This window comes from Eulemur rufifrons, chromosome 8 (genome assembly GCF_041146395.1).
Source record: "Eulemur rufifrons isolate Redbay chromosome 8, OSU_ERuf_1, whole genome shotgun sequence".
Lineage (NCBI taxonomy): Eukaryota > Metazoa > Chordata > Mammalia > Primates > Lemuridae > Eulemur > Eulemur rufifrons.
Window position 1 is genome coordinate 115,201,099 of NC_090990.1, and position 12,027 is coordinate 115,213,125.

The following is a 12,027-nucleotide window of genomic DNA, read 5'->3' on the forward strand; positions in this document are numbered from 1 at the left end:
AATTCATTAAATTCAAGAACCAGACCCTGCAAGTAGGTGGAGTATATGAGGTTCTCTTCCAAGCTTCTCCCTCACAAGAAATGGCCTGCCAGTCCACTGGCAAGACGCAGCCCTGTTGCACACACTCCCCGCTCATTCAGACCTGGGCAGTACTCCCTGCTCCGGTACCCAGCGTGTATCCCGGCTCAGGAAGCAGCCTCTGGACTCACAGTGCATCCCATGCAGGTTTTCCTGCAGGGAGGCAGTAGCACCACGCACACACACACAACTGCTCGGCCCTAGGAATAGTTACAGTTCTCATTATACATTAAGGATTTGTCATTCTGAGACTTATACATCTTAAGCTGAGAAAGATAAAATTTCCAGATCCAATTGAGAAAATGATTTTTTTTTTTTTTTTTGAGACAGAGTCTCACTCTGTTGCCCAGGCTAGAGTGAGTGCCGTGGCGTCAGCCTAGCTCACAGCAACCTCAAACTCCTGGGCTCAAGCGATCCTCCTGTCTCAGCCTCCCGAGTAGCTGGGACTACAGGCATGCACCACCATGCCCGGCTAATTTTTTCTATATATATATTTTAGCTGTCCATATAATTTCTTTCTATTTTTAGTAGAGATGGGGTCTCGCTTTTGCTCAGGCTGGTCTCGAACTCCTGAGCTCAAAGGATCCACCCACCTCGGCCTCCCAGGGTGCTAGGATTATAGGCGTGAGCCACCGCGCCCGGCCCGAGAAAATGATTTTTTAAGAAGGCTAGGCCGGGTGCGGTGGCTCAAGCCTGTAATCCTAGCACTCTGGGAGGCCGAGGCGGGTGGATCGCTCAAGGTCAGGAGTTCGAGACCAGCCTGAGCAAGAGCGAAACCCCGTCTCTACTAAAAATAGAAAAAAATTATATGGACAACTAAAAATATATATATAGAAAAATTAGCCGGGCATAGTGGCGCATGCCTGTAGTCCCAGCTACTCGGGAGGCTGAGGCAGGAGGATCGCTTGAGCCCAGGAGTTTGAGGTTGCTGTGAGCTAGGCTGACGCCACGGCACTCACTCTAGCCTGGGCAACAAAGTGAGACTCTGTCTCAAAAAAAAAAAAAAAAAAAAAAGAAGGCTAACACCAATGAGAATAATACATTTGAAAGACTTAGAACAGATATTGTTACATTAGTATTCATCCATTTAGTCATATCTTTATTGCAAAAACAGTTGTTGAGATCCTACCATGTCCTAGGCACTCTGAATAAGACAAACCAAGAAGATTGTACTTGGGCTGCCTGAGCCTAGAAGTCAAGTGGGAACTGCAGGGGACAGATTTTGAAAATACGGGACCGATCTTACTGTGTTTACACACTGAGAGGCAGTGGAGGGGCAGAGAGGTTGAGTGCAGCAGAAAGGACCAATCCACGCTCAGGCCAGGACTCCGAGGAGCCGGGAAGATGGGCCCAGGGCACAGATGGCTTCTTCAGCAGGAGTGGGACTTTGCAGGAGGGGAAGGACTAGACCAGTGGGCTCTCAAAAGCAGGCTCCACAGGGGCCAGGAGGATCCCAATGGATGAAATGGGTCTGTGCCAGGCAGTCGGGAGCAGCAGGGATGAGGGAAGCTGAAGAGGGGCTGCAGCAGGGACTGTAGCCAGTTGTAACCACACAGAACTCAACCCCACTGTTGCCAGATCTTCTGGATTTCTGTGTGCTCTTTCATGACTGCGAAATGTGGACAAGGTCTCATTTTTAAAAGAATACTGTGCAGGACAATCGAAATATATTGGGTTGAATTTGGTCAAGGGACTATAATGTGACCTCTGGACTGGATTCCACACTTCCTCCCAGCCCCTCTGCTCACACTCTCACACTCTCAAGGCAAATTAACAGAAATTCTACATCAAATGACCTCAGAATAAAAGACAACTTATCAAAAACAAATACCAACAGACAAAGTAAAATGTGTCCTACTTCATGGAAAATTTTTAAGGCTCTTAAATGTTGTCTGGGTAAACTTAGGAAAGTTAAAATATAGAGAATATTTTCTTAAATGTGAAAATAAGAAAATCAAAACCACCATCTATAAGATACTACCAAATTGGGATTGAGAAAAAAATGTTCCTAAAAGCTGACGGTATTAAGAACATGGCAAAAGAATCTAGGGTTTCAAGAAGGTAGAATGGGAACAAATTTCAAGATAAAAAAAAAAATGGGAAACAAGAAATAATACTAAAAAGAAAAATATTGACACTTTCATCCGTGTGCTTGTGTGTTGATTCTCTGAAATCAGTTAGCAGCTGACAGAACATTACTACAACAGCAAAAACACAACTAAAATTACAAGGTAATAAAAATCAGTCCCAAGAAAGAAGCCTTAACATCAGTACAGGTGATTTCTAACAGTTGGGAAAATGTCAGCTACATGTTAATTAATTACAACCAGTGGAACAAACCAAAATATATGAAAACGTATTAAAAGAGGTAAAGTACGATCATGTTTCTGGCAGAAAAAAAAAAGAAATGAAGATTGTGAATGAAGTAATAATAGCATAATAAAGAAAAATAATGACACAAAAGGACGCTTGGTCCTCAGGAATTTGCTAGATAACTTTTCAAAACTTTTCAAAAAGGAATGTATTACATAAATTGTCATTCACTACAGACAAGTATGGAATAAAGGACATAAAGGAAGGACAACACAGGCTAGAATGACTACAAATTACTGTCACTTATGAGCCCGAAGCCAAACATCAGGAATGGCGTGGTAGAGAGAAGAATGTGGTGTTCTGTTATAACAGGTGTTGAGCTCACAGACAGCGCACGGGAGGAGAGACAGACAGACAGACAGAATGCTGGGGGTGAGGGCAGGCGGAAGGAGGAAGAGGGAGGGGAAAGCCAATGTGGAAAAGTTAACATCTGGGGTATATCAGAGTTCCTTGTACACTTTTCACAAATTTTCTCAAAGTCTGATATTATATCAACATCAAAAGTAAAAAATATATATATTTACCACATGATACAGGACACCTATACTTACATACATATGATATTAACAGAAATAAAAGTTTCATCAAACAAAACTACCTGAACTACTTGAGTTGCATTCTCATTTTTTTAATGTTACCCTGTTTTATTTTTTTTTTTTTTTAATGCTAGTCTCCATCCACTAGACCAGTGGATTTCAACTGGAGGCGATTTTGCCTCCCAGGGGACATTTAATTTTTTAATTGTCCCAATGGGAAGTGCCACTGGCATCTACTGGGTAAAGGTTGGGTATGCTGCTAAGCATCTCCTAATGCACAGGACAGCACCTCAGAGCAAAGAATGAAGCTGTCCAAAATGTCAGGAGTGCCAAAGTTAAGACACCGTAGTCTAACCCCCATGAATGGAATTGCCATTGGAGAAACCAGACCCTTGAAATTCAGGTTAGCTAGAAGGAGACCAGAGTGCCCACTGCCCTGGAAACCAACTGGCAGAAAGGGCTGCCTGCAGGGAGGACCTAGAAACAGTCTTGCCTGGAGGCAGTCCCTGCAGGCATCAGGCTACAGATCAGGAAAGAGACAAGGAGAGTTGGGCAGACAAATGTGTCTACCAGGGGGATAGGCTGAGCAGCCTGGTCTTCCAGGGTAAGGCTAGGGAATGGTGTGACTCCCTCTGGTGGTCAGACAGCAGGCCTCCTATGGAGCTCCCAGTACATTGTTCCAAGGCCCAGCAGCCTGACTCCAGGACCAGGAGATGGTAATTCTTCAAGAGTTGCTAAGCCCGAACTTGGCAAAAAGAGCTGAAGTTCTTTTTAACAGGTATCTACCATGACTGTGAAGGGTGTGAAGAAGTTCCTATAAGTCACTACCAACTTATAAGGCCTTACAGGGACCTTCCCTGCATTTAACACCCCCATTGGGGTGGAAAAAAGTCAAATATATAAGCACCTAATGACAGTCACAGACATGGACATCAGTAATGGATATCACCATGGAAACAGCTCCTTTCCCACTGTTCACCTACCCCTCCAAGCCTCCCAGAGACCCTCGTGCACAATGAATCGGCAAAATGTGCAAGTAGATGGATGATTTGCCCTTTCAAAGCCCTTAACAGTGATGATGAACAGGGATATCTACCAGAAAAAAAGAGGATATTGTCCTCCCAAACCTCCTTGGAGTGGTATATTAAGACATCTCAGCCAGTCTATTCCACCATTCCATAGAGAAAAAGCCCTCAAATCAATGAATATGCTCTAGCATTTCATCTTAGGTTTGATTTTACAAATTTATTCATTGATTGTTGTAATCCATTTCTGTATTTTTTTTTTTTTTTTTTTGAGACAGAGTCTCACTTTGTTGCCCAGGCTAGAGTGAGTGCCGTGGTGTCAGCCTAGCTCACAGCAACCTCAAACTCCTGGGCTCAAGCGATCCTCCTGCCTCAGCCTCCCGAGTAGCTGGGACTACAGGCATGCGCCACTATGCCCGGCTAATTTTTCTATATATATATTTTTAGTTGTCCATATAATTTTTTTCTATTTTTAGTAGAGACGGGGTCTCGCTCTTGCTCAGGCTGGTCTTGAACTCCTGACCTTGAGCGATCCACCTGCCTCAGCCTCCCAGAGTGCTAGGATTACAGGCGTGAGCCACCGCGCCCGGCCCCATTTCTGTATTTGTTTGCTATGTGTACTAGTCAGGTTTCTCTAGAGAAGCAGAACGAATAGGATATCTCTCCCTCTCTATCTCTCTATGTATACATATATTGGCATTGTTGTTGTTTACTACGGGAATTGGCTCATGCAATTACGGAAGCAGAGAAGTCCCGTGATTGCTGCCTGTAAGACAGAGAAGCAGAAAGGACAGTGATGTAGTTCAGTCCAAGGCTAAAGGCCTCACACAGAGGTGGGGGGTGGAAAGCAATTGTGTTAGTCCCTGATCAAATCTGAGGGACAGAGAACTGGGCTCACAGATGTCCCAGAACGGGAGAAGATGGACATCACAGTGGAAACACAGACAGCAGATTCCTCTTTCTCTTTTTTTTCTGTCTAGGCCCTGAAAGTTTGCTTGATGTCTGCCCACATTGGTGAAGGTGATCTCCTTTACTCATTCTACTGATCCAAACGCTAATCTCTTCTGGAAACACCTCACAGACACAACCACAAACAATGTTTTACCAGCTATCTGGGCGTCCCTTAGACCAGTCAAGTTGACACATAAAATTAACCATTGTATTATGTGATAGGAAACCTTAAACAGAATCACAATTACATTGTGCTTATAAGGAGAAAAGGTTTTGACTACCACAAACTCATCTTTTAACCTTTCTCCAGAAATTGACTAGGCCACAGTACAGAATGGGAAAACAGAGAGTTTCACACAGAGATATTCATCAACAGGGACACCCATAGACAGTGTTTCATCAGGCAGAAACATGCACAACCAATAAACAAAAAAGGTAAATGTAGAAAATCTCAACATACTATTATAAATCTATAAAAGAATCATGAGGTGAAGCTATAATTCCCCCAAATGCCTAAGGTACTATAGAAAGATCTATGTGCCTTGCCTACAACACCATAAATTCATTATTCTCTTTGGAGAGCACTCAAATAATGTTATACTAACATAAAACTATTCTTACCCTTTGCCTTACACCATCTGCTTTGGGAATCTACCCAGACGAAGTAACCAAAATGGGGAAAGCAATTAGTTTAAAGATGATCATACAGCTATAAAAAAAGAAAAATAAATTAGAAAAATCCACAGGCCCAATAGTGTAAGAATGATTGGGCAAACTACAATTTACCTACAGACGGAATGCCAGATAACACGCACAGATGTGGAATGCCAACATGTACAGATTTTTTTTTTTTTTTTTTTTTGGAGACAGTGTATCGCTCTGTTGCCAGGGCTACAGTGCCCTGGCATCAGCCTAGCTCACAGCAACCCCAAACTCCTGGGCTCAAGCGATCCTCCTGCCTCAGCCTCCCGAGTAGCTGGGACTTCAGGCATGTGCCACCATGCCCGGCTAATTTTTCTATATATTTTTAGTTGTCCAGCTAATTTCTATGTTTAGTAGAGACGGGGTCTCGCTCTTGTTCAGGCCGGTCTCGAACTCCTGACCTCGAGCTATCCTCCCGCCTCAGCCTCCCAGAGTGCTAGGATTACAGGCATGGGAACATGTAAAGATTTTTAAGTGAAATGTCAAAGACAAAATCCTGTAGAACCTAAGAATATATATACACACCAATCATACCTATCAAAAGAAGTAGGCATGAATAAAAATCAAGAGAATTTGAAGTGACACCACCAAGATAGAATATAATTTGCTTAATAACTACTCCCTGAGCATCTACTATGTTCCAGGGCTGTTCTAGGTGTTATGCAAACGTCTGTACCCTCAGGGAGCAGAAAGAGACAGAGCTACAGGACCTCATGGCATTGACATTCTATGGGGGAAAGCAAACACAAGCACATGAATAATATATGATGTAATTTTTTATATGTATACTTTGGCACGTGCCCTCCCCCACCCTGGAGGACTAGGTCCCGGGTTTCTGAATTCCCAGGAAGCAGCCTTGTGAGGCGCTCAGGAGCACGGGCTCTGGAGTCAGGCTGCCCGGGCTCAGATCCCGACTCTGGCAGACGGTGGCCTCCTGTGCTCGGTGTCTCCTCTGGTCACCGAATGAAGAACAAAAATTGATAGTAGAAAAATGTGTGTTCTCTTTAATTCTAACCGATGTTATTTGCTTCTGTGACTATACTTACTTTTAGTTGTTTAATAAATATAGTTAATCAAAATGAAAAACAGAGATAAAAACAAAAGTAACTCCATGATAGGCTAGGCTTCCTAGATGTGAGAAGCCTAGTTCTGCTTCTGTATATATGGCTTGCTGGCTTGGTGCTTAGCGTAAGTGGAGCCATGGCAGGCTTCACTAAAGTAAAAGAAAACAAAGCCCCGGGGAGGTAACTGCAAGTTGCTTTCTGATAAAGGGCTGGAAAATCCAGGTGCCCTCCAACCAACTAAGCAGATAAAAAGAACAAGACATGATCAACACATGAACGGCTTGTGCAGGGCGTGTGTTCCCAATATCGCTTGTAACCAAAAACTAGAAGATATGCAACAACAGCCCCCTCCCCCGTCGGAGACCCTCCTCTTCCCCTAGATAATATTAACTACAACTGGCGCCAGTACAAAACGCCAGAAACTTAGAGTCAACAAACCTGAAGCCAACGCGATCAGCCACTTCTAAACAAAAAAAAACAAATAAACTAAAGGGAAATAAAGTACAGACTAGTGTGTCGTGTGCAGACTAATGTGTCGTGTACAGACTAATATGTCATGTACAGACTAACGTGTTGTGTGCAGAATAATGTGTCGTGTAAAAACTAACATACAGAAAAGTATAAAAGCCTAATCTTTACCCCAGGGCGGAGTCCTAGTTCCTAGAGAGGCCACTACGTTGGTGCTCTAAAATTTAGACCCTGGCCCGGGGCTAGTTAATAAACTCCTTTGCCTTTTTACAGCCTCAGTGACTCTGCCTCTCTGTTCCTGGGGCCAAGGGAAACCGGATCTAACACGAAGCCTCCCTCACAAGGTCCTTATGAGAATTAAGTCAACACTTCTAGACCAATGTTATTAATACATACCTTTATAAAGATGAATTCTCCAAAACCACCGCGTTCTCTTTTATAGTTTCACGCTTTCATATCTGCTGTTCCCTCTGACTCTCGCTTTTCCCCAGCCCCTTGGCCTACCTAATGCTCATTCCTGTTCTAATCTGAGCTTAGAAGTCACATCTAGCAACCCCTATGGTGACAGTCACCAAAGATTTCTGATTGTTTTCCCAAAGGGAAAGCTTCATGGCCCTCTTGAACTTAAATGTGCCCTTGTGACTCGCTTTGGTCCATAAAACCTGAGTAGCGCTGGTACACATTTTCCAGGCATAGGCTGTAAAGCCAGAGTGTAAACCGCCACATCCGCCTCCCGCGCCGTCCTCCCTCAGAGCAGGCACCGTGTGGAAGCCTCCGGCAGTCTGGTCTCTGGCAGAACACGAAGAGCAGGGCCCCTGTTGACCACATTGGACGCGAGGAGTAAGTAAGAAATAAACCAGTATTAAGCCACTGAGATTTGGTTTATCCTGATCTACGGTCCTCCTCTCCCAGGCTAATTTAAATGCATTTTTTCTATTCCCACAGAACTCAGTGTTTTCCTCAATCAGCACTCAACACACTGAACTCTAACTGCTCATTTAGATGTCTGTCTCTGCCACTAAACTCTGTCACCTGAGAACAGGGACTGCGTCTGATGCAAACTTTTATATTTAGTGCTCGCATAGAGCCTGACACAAACTGGGCGCCCACAACCATGCACCGCTTGCCTTCATGCCAGTGAGACTGGGAAGAGAAAAGAGTTTGCTTTCTGTAAATGCTTAATGCCCTCAAGGACCTTTTAAAAATTCCTCTCTGTTCTGGTTGAGAAATCATGGAAAAATGGAATGCCTTGTTCTTAAAACAGAGATAGTTAGGGGAGAAGTGCTTGCCGTGAGGACAGAAGGTCATGTTCAGGGAGGTCCCGGAGCACAGCGAGGAGCTGTGGCTGGAGAGTGGGCTGTGCTGTTTCACGGTGGGCTTGCTCCCTGCCCAGGGCAAACTGGAACGAAACATTTCTGAAAATTAACAGGGACCTGCTCTTAAGGTTTTTGTTGGGCTATCGGGGGAAATAATTACAGGCGACTCACGTGTGGGACTTAAATCCAGAAGATTAAATGGATGTGTGTGTATTTGAATTTTAAATGACTAGGTGCCTCGCTGTGCCCTGACTTGGAGACAGAGAGCCGGCCTGAGGTTAATAGAAGGAGGTGCTCTTAGTGGTACAGAGGGTTAGAGAGAGAACAAGCAGGATAATGTTCATGTTGTATTAGAAGTTTGAAGGAAAATTAGAGTTATTAAGTAGGCCTGCATTTTATCTTCGATGGTACAATATTTTCAATTATATTAACAGATATTGTTTTTCAACTGTGACCAAGACCCTGTCTGCTTCCTTCCAAAATTATGTTTCAATTGCAAAGAGCACTAAAGGAATCTAGGAAATGTAGGGGGGCCGTTGGGTCTTTCGGGCAGGACTATGCTTGAGGGGGTGTTGTTCGGGCTGCTGCACAACGTGGAGTCCGTTGGGAAAAGCCATATCTGATTACAGGGAGCATGACACTGTACAGGAAGAGTTGTTCTGCAATCCATCAGGATGGACCCCTCTGGCTCGCTGCTTCTAAGTCTTGAGTTACCGTGTCATGGCAGCTGGTCTGTCTCTGTGTGTCTGCCATCGACAAAGGTTTCCCTCATCATGCCACACATCTTAGGAAAATGTAGGCTAATAAAGTGGGATGACAGTGAACCTGAGTGGGGTCACCAGAGGGATGGAGACAAGAGCCAGTCCAAGGAGTTGCTTTAGGTTGCTCATATCAATGTTTAGTATAAAAGGCTCACTATGCAACATCTCTTCGGAATCCTTTCATCAAGGAAGGGCATTTTATAAGCATTGTAAATAAATGTAAAACAGCTTATGTGCAAATCTGAGTGTAAGCTGTTTTCTACTGCATTATATAGGCTCACCCAATTTCCCTCTTTCCACCTCCCGTTGCCTTTACTATGTTATATAGGGTGAATTGGGGGTCATTGACATTACACTTTAATCTGTCATTTTCAAAATACCAATATGAACATTACCTGGAGATACCAAACTCAGAACTGGATCCAGAAATTGATAACACTTAGGGTTGTTCCTGTTTTGGGGGAAAGAAGGTGCACATGTTTTCGTTTTTACATTATCTTAGGCAGGAGCATTATATGGTGGTGACTGTGATAGTAATAATTGGAAATGTATTAATACATATGGAAACAGAATATGTTTATGTTGCGCATCTGTCCTCTGCATCTTTTGAACATCCTTCTTATAAGGTGGGGAGTTTCTTACATTAGAATCTTACATTTGAAGTCCCACCTCCCCAAGGTAGAAGACTGCTAGTTGACTCCCAATAGCCATTCTCTCCATCTTCTTTGGTCACAAAATCTTCATTTCTGCTGAGCACATTACTTCCCAGGCAAAAAATATCATTTCCAACATGGCTAACTTCTAGCCAATGATAGTAATCAGAAGTATTGTATATTATTTTCAGGAAGTTTCCTTATTATAAAAGGGAGAGAACAATCCCCATTCCTCTTTTTCCCTCCTGCTGTTTGGAATGCAGGTGTGATGATTGGGGCTCTAGCAACCACTTTGGACTATGAGGTGATAGAATGGAAACCACACGCTGAAGATAAAGTTAGGAAGCTAAGTCACTAAAGCCACTGTGAAGCCAACATTACCAGCATTTAATATCTACCTCTGGATATTTTTTAACATGAGAAATAAATTGCTGGCCTATTTAAGCAACTACTATTACTTGGTTATACACAGCAGAACTTAATGCTAACTAATTCATTTGCTCTTCCAGCCTCCCTTGTGTCTGAGGCACAGGCCTGTGACCCAGACTCTTAATTGCACAAGTGATAAAGGACTTCCATTCTAAAGCAGCAGGCCCTGCTTCTTTGTTTTCTTACAAGAAAGGTAGTGGTGGAGGGATCAGAATTTCAGAGACAGCAATGGTGAGATGGGTATCCAATGCCTCACGTCATGAGTAGGGGCTCTGGTAGAGCTTTCTCTAGAACAATCCCACATGTGGTTAGGCATACCTCCTGACCACCCAGCTTCCAAAACCAACTGCCTGGCCCTCCCAGGGATTCAGTGAGCTACCTGATACCTCAAATACATTCTTTTCGTGTTTTAACAACAAGAACCCCTAAGTGATATGCCACTCCACTCGGGTTTAGCTGAAGATAAAGATCTTGTTTCTAATACTTTGGCCTCTATCCTACCTGCTTTAAATCACTAGCTGAAACCCAAGGTTTCTCTTGAAGTTGGGTTTAATTAACCTTTATCCCTACTTTTCTCGACGTGGGAGAGACTGGAGTTGGCTACCAACATCCATTGTTCCGTTGAAATATGCGTCTACTACTTGTGACTAGGTATAGCCACACAGCCGAGTCTCGCCAGTGGAATGGGAACGGTGGTGATGCATGCAACTTCTGCCTCACTTGTGTGATGAAAAGATGCTTCCTCGGTTTGGGCTTTTTCCTCTCTCTTTTCCCTCCCACACTCATGAGACAGCTTCAACCAAGGACGTAAGGGAGCAGCCTAGGGGACAGCAGAGCCACAGATGGAAGGAGCCTGAGTTCCTGAATAACTTCATGGAGCAGGGCCAGCCCGCAGCCGGGACTCTTCCCCATGGGACTGTGACATGAAAGAAGAACAAACTCTGTTCCACAGCTGCTATCTTGGGGTCTCTTTCAGCTTGATCTTTCTCTCCTAATACAGTGGTAATGGGGGAAGATCAGACACGGAAGTTGTAATTAATAACAGGTGATTACATACAGATCATCGCAGGAGACACCAACACAGGCGGCTGTGTTGTCACAGCATGGCTCCTCTCCGTACTCTAGAAGGGCAAGACAGACACTGAACAGTGAGCACTGTCATGAGACGCGAACAGTCTCAGTCTGGGGACTTCTGCCAGCAGTCCTCGCCACATCACATCATCGTTTTTGGTTGCCTCAGTTTGAAATGTATAGGTTATGGTACTTCCATCTCAGACTTCAAAATGTATGTTTTTATCTGTTATTATTTTGACCACAATGTTTAGAAAATTGTTTTCATTTGCAACTGTCCTTGTTTACTGTGTCTGTTCTCTTTCTTAAGGATTGAGTTATTTCGGGGGAGTTCTTTGATAATTAATCACCTTTTAAATTTCAAATATTTTACCTTTACTATAACTACGCCGTTTCAATTTGAGCTTCTAGATCAGGAGTCAGGAAACTATAGCCACCTGCTGTTTTTTGTTCTGCTTTGTTTTTTATTTATTTTTATTGTACTAAAATACACATAGCATACAATTTACCATCTTAACTGTTTTAACAATTCAGTGATATTAAATATATTTGTAACATTGTGCAACCATCGCCACCATGGATCTCCATTCCTCTTTTCAT